Below are 10,449 nucleotides of genomic sequence, written 5' to 3'. Positions count from 1 at the left end.
CTTATTAGGGTACTAACCCTCTCACCAGTCTTTGATGTTTGTGAGCGTGTGTAGGATATCTTACTATTTGTAGGCTCATTGACAGTTGCACTTGAACATATGGCTTTAGTACGTGATCTTTGGTTGCCAAGTAGTTTGGACACGATGACAGGGCCAATTTTGCCATCTATTGAGGCCAAAATTTTGAGTTGAGGCCTGGACTTATTGCTCTTGTCTTGCAGAATCAGTTTAGAGGATTACCCAATGAAGACCCTCATGAGCACATTAGTAATGTTCTGGAGTATGCCAATACAGTCCAGTACCATGGCATTTCCCAAGATGCTATCAAGTGTATGTTGTTGACATTCTCTCTCAGAGATGCTGCTAAGGACTGGTACTATTCTTTGCCATCAAGATCATACACTTGGGGTGATATTTCGCAAGCTTTCCTGCATAGATATTTTCCACTTTACAAGCAAGCTGCAATTCGTGACCAGATCCCCAGTTTTGTGCAAGATGGAAGTGAGAGCTTGTATGCAGCTTGGGAGAGATATAAGTATTTGCTTAGAATATGTCCTAATCATGGGCAAAAGGATTGGTTAGTGCTTCAGATATTCTATAGAGGGCTGACACATGCTTCAAGAGATCTTATTGATATGTCAGCTGGTGGAACAATCATGAACAAGACCGTTGAGGGTGCAATTATTCTCATTGAGAGCATTGCCTTCCACCAAATGCAATGGGGTTATGAAGGGCCTAGTTCAAATCCAAAGGTTGCAAGCTGTGTGCAATCAGAAGCTGTGTGTTCCATAAGTGAACAGAAATCATCCATGGTGCCTAATATTCAAAACCAGCATGTTTCATTCCAGGGACAACAATATTTCAGAACTGAATTAGAGCCTCCATATAGAAACATTGATCTTACTTCAATTATCCTTGATGATGATTATGATATTTTCCAAGATGATGCAATCACTGTAGATCAGATGGATACCACAGTAGCAGATCCAATACCTCATGGCAATGAAACTGTTCAGAATGAGTCAAAGTTGCAAGAAGAGGTTTATGAGGAACCTACTCTGATTGACGCTAAGTTGAGACCACAAGATATGGATAAATTCACTTGTGTTAGTCAGCTATCTGACTGGTGGAATTTAGTCGTGTCACCAATTGCCCACACTTGTGTTACAACTGTATCTGGACTATTTGTCAAGAAGAAATCATTAGCTCCACCAGTGGTTACCTCTATCACAGTTAAAGAGAGTATCTCAGAGAAGAATAGCAAAGATGAGATTCCAACTCCTGCACATACAATTAAGCAAGTCGGAGACATTCCAAGGAGAGAGATACAAGAGGTTGAGTCAAATTTAGAAGAGATGATACTTCAATATCCTGAGAAGATCCCATGTGTTGCTGAGTTGCATGACTGGTGGAAGTCATCGGTGTCACTGTTGAAACTTAGCAATGATGGTGATGAGGAGAACATTGTTCAGAAAGACAGTGAGGTAGTGATCTCAGCACCCCTACCAGATCATGTTAGTGAATATTCACAGATGGGGACACTTCAGACTCAATTAAGTGTTGCTGGTAGTAGCACCATAGAAGATCCAGAGGAAGAGAGACCTCAGATTGAAGATGTACTCGAAGCCAAGGCACAAGATGATCCAGAGCTCGAACAACCAAGTAATCAAGTTGAAGACTCATCATCTACTACTCTTGAAGAAGCAAAAGAAGCTGCTGTAGATGAACTTGAAGAACCAGAAATTCATTTGCCTATTGTCACACAAGAGCGTGATGTAGCAGGTTTATCTAATCCTCTTGATTACATGAGTCCATATGAATTGTTTTCTACTACCTTGCATTGCATGATGCCATCTGTTAAAGTAGATTTGAAAAGGTATTTGCTTGGATATGATCATATATACCTTGTTAGTGGCATTACTCACATTAGGGATGATCATAGTTACTTTCATCATGCTAGACCTATGCTTAATGAAACATATCATTCTCATACTAGTCTTGAGCTTAATGATAAATGTCATCTTCATGTTAGTGTTGACCTTGCTGATCTCTATCATCCTAAACATGTGCTTTATAGCTATGCTTATGTAATTGGACACTCGATTGATGACTTGGAGGGTATTGTCCCTACCACTCGCATTGTCTCTTTTTTTGAGTGCCTTTTCAGGTTTTTGCTTCTGCACCATCCACTTCATGCTGACCAGGTTCGAGGTGACATTCCTTGGGACCCTGGTGGACTCGGAGCACGGTGAAGAGGAGAAGCAATGGGACACACATATGGAAGAGAGAAGCTGGAGCAGGCATGAGGATTAAGAAGCAAAAGGAGAGGAGCTGCAGTTGGTGAGGTGATCGAGCGAGTGCTACATCATCAAAGCCCGATGAGCTGTTTCATGACCCATTTTGAAATCATCATCCATTGATGCATGCTATAATCAACTGCTATTTGGGTCGCTTGAGCAATTTCTTAAATATCGTCCCACTGAATTCTACCTTCGACATAGGGTGATTGATGTGAATATGTGAACTGAGTGTTGAATGCCTTGTAAACTAGTGATCTACACAATGCTTGCTTTGCTGAAAGTAGTAAAAGATATTAGTTTTGAGTGCTCAAATCCCTAGTACACTAGAAAACTAAATCATTTTCTGCTTTTACCTCGATACACCTAGATCATTAAGTGTCAGATGCTGAGTTTGTGCCTAATGTGTTCCCATTGAGAGCAATCACCTAACCACTATGGATTAGCATGCTATGTTCCCTGGATCGGTAGCATGTGAACCAGACGTGGAGAAGTGATGATTCCTATTTTTGTGCTTATGCATTGTTCATTTAAGATAAGTAATGATGAATAAATTAGTCTGACTACCTACAGTAGCATGTCATGTTCTCGGGATCGGTGGCATGTGAAATCGGGTTAGCTTGGGCAGTAATTATTAATAAAAAAATGTTATTGTCGAACCAGGTGTATACCATGTTCTTGGGATCGGTGGTATGTTCCTTTGGGGAGACAAACAAAAAAAACTATATAATTGGTCGAGCCGGGTGTATACCATGTTCTCGGGATCGGTGGTATGTTCCTTTGGTGAGATTAATAAAATATTACCATTACTTCCTTCAAATTCAATAAGTGGTTCAACCACAAAGTTATATTTCTGCAAATAAGAGATTTAATTCTAGTTCTTTTTGTTCTCGGGATCATGCTGTCTTTAGGAACCATTTGGCGCAGTCATCATTTAAACTTGTTGATCCTCTTTTATCATTGTAAAAGTTTAAAATGGTCAAGTCTACTAGTATCCTATTGCTTTGATCCGCTCCTAACCATTAATTTTCACTAGCTAAGTCTGAAGCATGCCTTGTCATATGCCTTTGCTTGAGGACAAGCAAAGATTTGAGTGTGGGGGAACTTGATAAGTGCATTTCATATATATAATTTTGGCATACAAATTTAGCATTTCTTGAGTTCTGGCCACCAATTCTTGCTATGAAATATAGAATAATTGAATGAAAATCACATAAAGGGATTGTTGACTAGTCACTTGTTTATTTTCCAGAAAAGTGCGACAAGGCACAAAATTCCTCTACTACAAATGAACAAGTGATGGTGTCATGGGACCCGAGCGTGAAGGAATGAAGTAACCGAGGGGCAAAAGAAAGAGAGAAGGGAACTTCTTGTGAAGAAAGAAGAGAAGGAGGAGGGCTAATGTGTAAAGTTTGCAGATTAGGGAAGGGATCAAAATCCCTAGATCGCCTCCATTCCCCATCGGGCCTGGCTACTCAACTCTCTCCCTCACACCCCCTTCTCCACGTCCGGCTGCCGACGCGGCCAGGCCGGCGTGGCGGCGCGCCACCAGCACCTCCCACCACATCACCACGCCATCCACCAGCGCCACCATCTTCTTCTCCTTCCCCGAATCCACCATCATCCATACACACCGCGGCCACCAGCACCACGGCGCTTCCCCGCACCTCGCGCCCCTGCTGCTCTTCTTCTTCTCCTGCGTCTTGCTGCTGCTCCTTCTTCCCTCGCCTTGCTGCTGCTCCTCCACTTCTCAACTCGAACCAGCTGCTCCTCTTCCCTGCTGTTCTTCTTCCCTCGCCTTGCTGCTGCTTCTCTCCTCACACCCCCTACTGCTGCTCCCGTCCCTACCTTGTTGCTGATGCTCTCTTTCTCCCTCTCTATCTTCTCTGAATTTTCTGAATAGGAGATGTGTAATGCTTTGTAATATTCAGATTTTAAGAGTGCTGGCAACCTGTAGCTTGTTCTGTTTGGTAGTTGTAATATATAATACTTGACTTGTATTTCTGAAGGCTCTGAGAATTAATTGTCCTAGAAATCTTGCTCTGTGATTGAGTAATCTGCTAGTATAATTGTGTGTTCACCTTGTTTGCCTAGTCCCTGAGGAGAACACAACACTCGTAGTTTGGGGCGTAAAAACCCCACTATATTACAATTGATTAGCATCTTCAACTTGAGGTACACGTAACATGGTCAAGCCATAAAACGTGCGTAGGCAGGCCTACCCAGAATGGCATAATAAGCACTCTGGAAATCCACGACTTCAAATGTCAACTTTTCCTTACGGTAATGCTTGGAATCACTGAAAACCACATCGAGAGCGATCTGGCCGAGTGATTCGGCTTTCTTTCCAGGGATAACACCATGGAAACTCATATTGCTCTTGCTAAGTCTGGACATTGGAATGCCCATCCCCTTCAAGATTTCAGCATAAAGAATATTCAGGCCGCTACCACCATCCATCAGCACTTTAGTCACTCTAGTGCCTCCGGCCACTAGGTCGACCACCAATGCCTGCCTCCCGTGGTTGGCTATACGCGCAGGGTGATCAGACTGGTCGAATGTGATGGCTATCTGAGACCATTTCAGGTATGTGGTCGTCGTCGCTAGAGCGACCATATTCACTTCTCTGTTGATAACTTTCAACCGACTCTTGCTCTCCACATCGGAAAAAATCATCAGGGTGGAATTGACTTTGGGATAACCGTCATCTTCCTCTTCATCCTCGTCTTTGTCCAACTCGTTTTCCTTCTCATCGGGTTGTTTTTCTTGGAACTGTTGGATCAAGAGTCGACATTGTCAAGTGGTATGCTTAGGGTAAATCAGATTACCCTCTTCGTCCTTCTTCGTGTGGATGTGACATGGTAAATCCAACACATCATTTCCTTCTTGATCCTTTACTCTCTTAGGGGGCCAGGGTCCTTTAGGTTTTCCCTTAAAATTTCCTTGAGCCACTGCTGCAATCTCACCGGGTGCTGCAGGCTCGACCTTACGTTTTTGTTTCTAATTGGAATTACCCCCACCAGCCTCTTGGCCGACTGGTTTACCCTTTTCGTTGCGGAGTCGATCCTCTTCTTCTCCGTTAGCGTACCGGGTGGCGATTTCCATCATCCGAGTCAGAGTCATATCTCCAGTCCGGCCAAACTTCAGGACCAACTCTTGGTATTTGACGCCTTCTTTGAAGGCACACACTGCTTGATGCTCTTATACATTTTCAACGGTGTGATGCAAAGTGGTCCACCTCTGAATGAAATCCCTTAAAGTCTCATTCAGTTTCTGCACACAATGTTGTAACTCTGTCAACCCTGCTGTCCGCTTGCACGTGCCCTCAAAAGTTTTGACGAACAGTCGAGCAAGTTCTTTCCAACTATATATACTTCCTGGATCTAACTGAGTCAACCACGCTCGGGCCGATCCTTCCAACATCAGAGGAAGATGTTTCATTGCTACTTCATTGTTCCCACCACCAATCTGCATAGCCACTCGGTAATCCTCAAGCCAAGTTTCAGGCTTGGACTCTCTAGTGAACTTACTGACTCTGGTCGCCAACCTAAAGTTGGGAGGAATCATCGCAGCCCTGATGGCTCTGCTGAAACACTCTGGACCTGAAACATGCACTCTGCTGCCACCCGGACGATCTCTGCCCGGGTCTTCTCTATGCGATCTGTTCCAGTCGACTAGACCTTGAACGAGGATAGATCTTGCATTGAAGCCTGGCTCTCTTGAGTCGACTGGTGCTCTGAGCTCGCCACTGTGACGGCATCTATCATCATACTGTCGAGGCACATATGATGCACTCCTCAGAGGAGGTGTGGGCACTCGACAACGATTGTCACGGTCGAGCCGATGATCATACTATCCACGGCCTTCACGCTGTAGGGGCGATCTTGGGCTATGGGCCGACTGAACTGTATCCGCTACTATGGATCTGCTATGAATCCTATTCCACGACTGAGACACTGCGGTGTTCTGTTCTCCTGCTGCCCAGAGCAAGGCCCGGATCTGCATCAAACCTCTGCCGGCCTCTAACTGGGAAGGTTGAATTGACTCTGCTATTCGGGCCGCAGCTGTGAGGTTTTGGATCAGAGTGCGGTATACCTTAGGTGGAGGCGGGAAAAGCTGTTGTCGACTAGACTCAGGGATCCTCTCCCGAGCACGCTCATTGAGAGCGCGCTGAAGGTTCTCCAGTCGAGTGTGCTCAGCAAAATTAGCCAAGTGCACCTCTTCCAAGGCTCGAGCCTCGGGGGTTTCTCCAACGATGGACGTGTGGAGTGCATCCAAGTTGCGGCAACGAAGTTCTTCCCTCTGCTGCGAAGAAAGGGGTTTGGGATGGTATTCCTCATGGATGCGCGACGGATCGCCGCCACCATCCTCGTCGTCTTCATGGCGGAAACCAGGCGGACCACGCGGTCCATCGACCATCAAGACTTTAGCCGCAGGGTCACTGCTATCGCACTCGGATGCGGTCTCCGCGGAGCCAGTCGACAAATCAAACAGGCCGTGGAGAGTTTCGTCGGGCTCGATTCCTGCGACTTGATGGGTGGCCGAACGTCGCGCCACCACGTGTTTCACCCACCGCTGAAGCCGTGACCAACCGGATCGCTTGCGGCGGCGAACAATGGGTAGGGAAGACACCATCGGAGCCGACCGATACTGAGTCGATGGCTGCCAGAGAAGGACGCCGTGAATGCACGCGCGAAAGTGCATCGCCCCTCGGACGGGGAGGGCCTCAACGTCAAGGGGAGCTTCCTGAAGCCAAGCGGAGTCATCGGCGATGAAAACGAGCGCGCCGAGACGTATCTCGTGGCCCTCAGCCAATCCGCCATCGGAAACCATGGTGATGATGATCGGAAAAATTTGCAACTTTACCAACAAGTCACTAAGACACCCGCCCCACGGTGGGCGCCAACTGTCGTGGTTCTAAGACTGACAGTAGAAAGGGGGGTAGGTATGGAGAGGCAAGATCTCAGCTATGGTGAAGATGTACACACGGGATTTATGAGTTCAGGCTCTTCTCGAAGGAAGTAATAGCCCTAAGTCTCGGTGCCTGGAGGCGGTCAATTGGATTATATGCGTGTGATATTACAGGGGTGCGAACCCTTGTGCCAGAGGAGGGGGTGGCTTATATAGAGTACGCCAGGACCCTCACCGTCCTCCATTACAAGGGGCTTAATGTATATAAAGTAGGGGCGTTACTGATAACGCCAGCCTTAAGTGCTACTAATGACCTTAAAGACTACGTAGTGAACGCCTACCCGTTGCAATGCTGAGTGACTCCCGATCTTCGGTAGGTCGAGTGATTCCTTGAATGGTCGAGTGACAGTAGGTAGGGGGACAACCGAGTGATACGACTAGTCGAGTGGATTGCGCTCGACATCTTTGACTGGGGGTCCATTGTTACCTCTTGGACTTCTTATCTTCTAGGGTAGTGACCTTAGGTAGGACGTATGGGTCAGGCCCATGACCCTACCCCAGGTCTGTATCCTCATCAGTGCCCCCTACCTGGTGTGCCAAGGATGTCAGTGGGAAACGACACCTATGGGATCACAAGAATCCCTACTATAGTTGCGGGGCACGGGGTTGTGAGAAGAGCAGGATTAGTAACCAACACAAGGATCGTTTACCCAGGTTTGGGCCGCGAGGATGCGCAAAACCCTAGTCCTGCTTTGGTGGATGTATTGAGTGTTCTTGAGCTCTTGAACTAGCTACGGTGGCTACGTGGTTCAAAAGAGCCGAATCCCTCTCCAGTATGCCATGGGCCTCCTTTTATAGTTGAAAGGGGCTGCCACAGTGGCACACGGGAGGTGGGAAGGCCTACAGTGCTATGAGCTTATCGCTTGTATTATAGGACAAGGCGCATTTAATGCGTAGCTTAGGTGTCCTCTCGCTTTATTTGGGACGGGAGCGAGGCCCGGCCCGTCCGTCGCTGCTCCTCCTCGCTTCAACACGCGCCCTAGCCAGCGAAGCATGCGGCGCCATGTAGACGGGCAAGCAGCTGAGGTGGCGCGGTGGTCGAGCCTCCACAAAGATCTGCATGCCGCCACGCAGGCATGTGCTGAGTTGGCCTGGAAGCTGCATGTTGCCACGCAGGTGCCTGCCCAGGTGGTTGGGCTGGCAGCTGCATGCAAACGGCGGTGGAGACTTGGTTGGTGCGGGCCTCGCAGTGGCCCCGCTGACGCCCTTGGCGAGGGTCTTGCCGGGTGGCCCGGCAAGGGTCTTGCTGGGTGTCCCAGTAAGGGTCTCGCCGCGGCGCGCTGATCCTTGTCGGGCGTCTTGTGGGTTCCTCGGCAAGGATCTTGTCGAGGATCGCTGCCTTCCAATCCTCATCTGATCTTGAATATTCTTTGTCTTCACAAAGATCTGCATGCCACCATGGAGGTGCCTTTCGAGCCCTGGCCCAACGTGGTTGATGGTGTTGGAGACTGTGGGTTCGAGGGTGGCTCACTCCGCTGGTGTGGGCGAGCCGCCCCGGCAAGGGGCTTGTCGGGGCCACTGAGGCCCCCCTGGCAAGGGTCTTGCTAGGGAAACCTGCTTCACCCATCTGCTCTCTGTGGTCTTGGTCTTTGGCGTTGCGCTGATTGTTTTCTGCCTTCGGCTTCTCTCCGGCTCCCCCTCCTTTGCCCTACTATGTGTGGCTGTGGCGCGCGGCTCTGACTGCCCGTGCACAAGTAAAGGGGTCAAAAGGAGAGCCCCTACTTTTGTACACCGTGTAACACCCCAAGACCGACGCTCCAGATACCTTCCATATTTGTAACTCCAACTCTCGCAATTTCCGGCTAGGTGATATATTATTTCCTTCGTGGTTGGGTTTTTGTCTTTTGTTTTGCCTTCTGTTCATGTCATGCATCTCATCTCTTTGCATCATGTGCATTGCATCATGTCATCATGCAACCCTTTTTAAAACTCATCTAAATAAAATCGTATGGATCTTCGGTCCATTTAAATCGAGGGAAATGCACATGGTGATTTCTTTTTATAACATATATCCTCCGAATATTATTAGGGAGCTATAAAACTAATATTCCATTGTTTTGGAATTAACCATAACACACTTGCAAACAAATCCCATGCCTTTCTATCTAAAACCTTGGCCTCAACTTTTCCCATAATTTGTTTCATCACTTTTCCAATCTCCACCAAAGTTCCCAACATTTTTGGACACTTCTAAAACCTTTTTCTAGTTTAAACCATTTGAATTAAATTCAAATGAGTTTGAATTTAAATCTTGCATTCATGCCAACTTCTATTTCCTTGGATCAAGCTCATTTATGTGAATCCTGGGAAATTATCCGCGTGTCCAACTTCTTCCCGTAACCTCCCTTTCTTTTATTTCTTATATCTCTGTTTTGTTTTATTTTATTTAGAGTGAGAGAGAGAAGAGAGCCTAGCAGCCAAGCCGGCCCGCTTCCCCGCAGCCCATTTGGCCCAAGGCCCAGCTCTAGCCTACCTAACCCAACCTTAGCCTCATCCCGATCGATCCCCTCCTCCTCCTCCTTGTTCCCACGCGCGCCGCCATCCCTCTCTCTCGGTCATGCCCGATCCCCACTCCCATCGTCCTCCTCCTGCGCCGCCACACGCAGAGAGAGGAGCAGAGCCCCGTCCCCGAGCTCCTACAACCCCATGGCGCCCGTCCTCGGCCACCCCGTCGTGCCCCTTCCTCCTCTGCCTAGCCCCCAACGCCTGGAGGCCTCCTCCCGTGCCTCACCACCCCCTCGCGCCGGCCAGCAACTGCCGCTGCCTTCGTCGTCCTCCTGGCTAAGCTGCTGCCATATTCCGGCGCCGCCCTCCGCCTTCTCCTGGTGCGCCTCGCCGCGCCTCCTTCTGCTGTCGGCCATCCCCATGGCCTCGAGGAACCCCGAGCTCCACCTCTGCGGTGACTCCCTTGTCCCCGCCATCCTTCTCCTCCGTCGGGGCCTCTTCCTTCGAGCACCCCGAGCCGCTCCTTCCGCCGCCATGGCCTCGTGCCTCCCCGTCGACCACCAGAGCCCACTGTCGCCGCCACCGGATCTGGCTGGGCCTCACCAGGGTCCTCCCTGCCGCCGCCTTGGCCCCTACCGGACTTCCTCTGCGCGTCATAGACAGGAGCTGGAGCTCCTTGCCGCATCGCTGTCGTGCCCCGTCGCTCACCTGACCGCAAAAACCATCGCCAACTTGC

The 10,449-nt window shown here is 48.7% G+C and overlaps 1 non-coding gene across 1 annotated transcript; it reads right to left on the bottom strand.

Moving 5' to 3' along the window:
• Window positions 1-460: 460 nt before the first annotated feature.
• LOC119296467 lies at window positions 461-568 on the bottom strand. The gene has a single exon (XR_005145233.1). It is a non-coding gene; the product is annotated as a small nucleolar RNA R71 (small nucleolar RNA).
• Window positions 569-10,449: the final 9,881 nt, after the last annotated feature.

Source organism: Triticum dicoccoides, chromosome 4B (genome assembly GCF_002162155.2).
Source record: "Triticum dicoccoides isolate Atlit2015 ecotype Zavitan chromosome 4B, WEW_v2.0, whole genome shotgun sequence".
Classification (NCBI taxonomy): Eukaryota; Viridiplantae; Streptophyta; class Magnoliopsida; order Poales; family Poaceae; genus Triticum; species Triticum dicoccoides.
Note: the sequence above shows the minus strand (reverse complement) of the source record. Positions and strands in the feature narration are given on the sequence as shown.